This window comes from Hydra vulgaris, chromosome 05, assembly GCF_038396675.1.
Source record: "Hydra vulgaris chromosome 05, alternate assembly HydraT2T_AEP".
Lineage (NCBI taxonomy): Eukaryota > Metazoa > Cnidaria > Hydrozoa > Anthoathecata > Hydridae > Hydra > Hydra vulgaris.
The window spans coordinates 30,174,724-30,177,530 of NC_088924.1; positions in this window are offsets into that span (position 1 = coordinate 30,174,724).

The following is a 2,807-nucleotide window of genomic DNA, read 5'->3' on the forward strand; positions in this document are numbered from 1 at the left end:
CTTCTAGAGAGGATTCTATGATCGTCAGATCCGTCAAGAAGGATCCCTGGATATCATCAGTCGAGATACAAAAGCAATTAGAGCTGCCTGTATCGGACCGAACAATCAGACGACGTGCTGTTGAAGCCGGATTGTTTTGTCAACGCTCTGCAAAGAAACCGCTGATTTCACTAAAAAACCAGAAGAAAAGACTCTTGTTTGCTACATCTCATATTGACTGGAATGTGCAGAAATGGCGAACTGTCCTGTTCAGTGATGAATCGAAGTTCAACATCATTGGGAGCGATGGCATTTACCGTGTACGTCGACCGGCCGGAAAAAGCCTCGATTTACGTTACTGCCATAAGACCGTGAAGAATGGTGGAGGCAATGTAATGGTCTGGGGGTGTTTTTCTGCTAACGGTCTAGGTCCAATACATCGAAACGATGGAATAATGGACCGTTTCATGTATAAAAATATTCTGAAAGATGTTATGTTATCTCATGGTGAATGGAATATGCCAATAAAATGGGTTTTTCAGCAAGACAACGATCCGAAACACACTGCAAAAGTAGTCAAGCAGTGGTTTCAAGACAACCACCTATCGGTGATGGATTGGCCGCCTCAATCTCCGGATCTCAACCCTATCGAGAACCTGTGGGAGATTGTCAACCGCAGAATTAATCGTGAAGGTGTTCGTAATAAAGATCAACTGTTTGAACAAATCCAAAAGGCCTGGGCAGCGATTCCACAAAGTTTTTTTTGATCACCTGATCGAATCTATGCCTCGAAGATTCAAGGCTGTGATCGACAACAATGGATTTGCCACGAATTATTAATAGCGAAATACAGATCGGTCAACATTTTGTAGAGTTGCACTTGTTTCGTCCAGAAGGAAGTCAATTTTTTTTTAATACTTTTGATTAACTTATTAATTTTCTTGTACAAATAATGAACTTTGTGAAAACTTAAAAAACGTTGTCTCTAAACAGCTACATAGTTATTTCTCTAAATTGAAAAAATGCAGCTCTTTTATATAAAGAAACTTACCTAGCATTATTTGGTTATACTTGTTTTGTTCGATACTGTATATATATATATATATATATATATATATATATATATATATATATATATATATATATATATATATATATATATATATATATATATATATATATCATATATCTTTCTTATTTACTTACATACTTTTACATAAGCAAATGTACTTTAAAAAGTTGAAATTTATAACAAGCATTAATAAATATACCTGTATTTCTGTTATTTTCTTTTTTGTTTTCAATATTTTACCATGTTTATTATTAATAACTTTATATATCAGCATTCAACTGATAAATGTAAGTTGAGTTAATAATAATTTGTAGTTTCTATTTATTTTTTAAACTACACATGTCTTTAGATCTTTCATACTTTGGTTGAAGAAAAACAAGCACCACTTAAATATCTTTTAACATATAAATTTAGTCAGGATCATTTAGAGCTTTTTATTGCGGCAATTTGCTCATCTGGCGGATTTAATGACAATCCAACTTGTCAGCAATTTACAGCAGCATACAAAAGATTACTTCTCAGAAGTAGCATCACAGGCGGCACTGGCAACTGTGAAACTAGAGACCCAGTTATTATACTTCATTTATTAGATGATGCAGAAGCACTCTAAGTATAGCAACTATTATAAGAAAGTGTAATCTATTAGATAATATGAATCGGTGTATGTTAAAAGGGCGGAAGTCCAACAATGTAAACTTTCGGGAAACTAAAAAAAACAGCACTACTTACTCAGTAAATTTTTGTTAATGGATTAACAACTTTTTTTTTGAAGGGGATAATGTTTTTTATCTTAAAAGCAAACATATATTTTTTTATATTTATTTTTAAAGAACCTACAAACCAATTAACACTGTGGACTTCAGCCCTTTTAACATTTAACAAATAATTACTGCTTATTTTATTAAGATTTTAATTTTGGTCTATAGTAAATAATGTCACAAACTGCAATAAATCTTTACAAAGTGTATATTTATGAATTTTTTATACATTTTAACAAAAATTATAATGAAAAAAAGGTCAATTACAGAAATTTTATCAGCTATGCTTAATCATTTTCCCCAACATCTTCTGCTTCTCCATCGTTGCTTTCTGCTCTAGGCCATTGCAGTAGTTTATTATAAAAGTCAATATGGTCATGTGGGATATACTTAATACACTTTCTTAAGTCATTCAATTTAGCAGATTTTATTGGAACCTTTCCGTTAGGGTAAAGAAGCTGTTCAGGCAAGTTCACTTTGCTTTGAGTATTTTTTCTCATCATAAAAGTATGTTTGACAATACCATTGATAATTTCACTGGCTTTACATTGGCCTATGTTGTCACAATCGTATTGAAAATGGTGAAATTTGCTTATTACAAACTGAGTTTGTTGGCTTCTGGGTTTACCTATTGTTTCGATTGAGGTAACGTTTTTTTTATAGTGAACTGGCCACCAACTTTTAACATCGTAAACTAGAGATGAACTCTCTACATCAACCACTAAAAACTTTCTTTGATTACTACATTTTAATATAATTTTTTTTATTTCTTGAATGCTGTACACTCTGTCATGTCTTCTTAACTCTCTTTTTATAATCGAAAAGTCACGGTCACAGGGCAAAAAGCTGTGCCCTCTGGTTGGGAAAAATTGATTGACCTTTTTAATCCACTTATTGTCAGTAAGCGCCATAAAAAGTTTTGAAAAGCAATGGTTTTTATTTTGCCCCCCACAATTATCGGCATAAAAATTGTGTTCATCATACTCCTGAGGACAGGT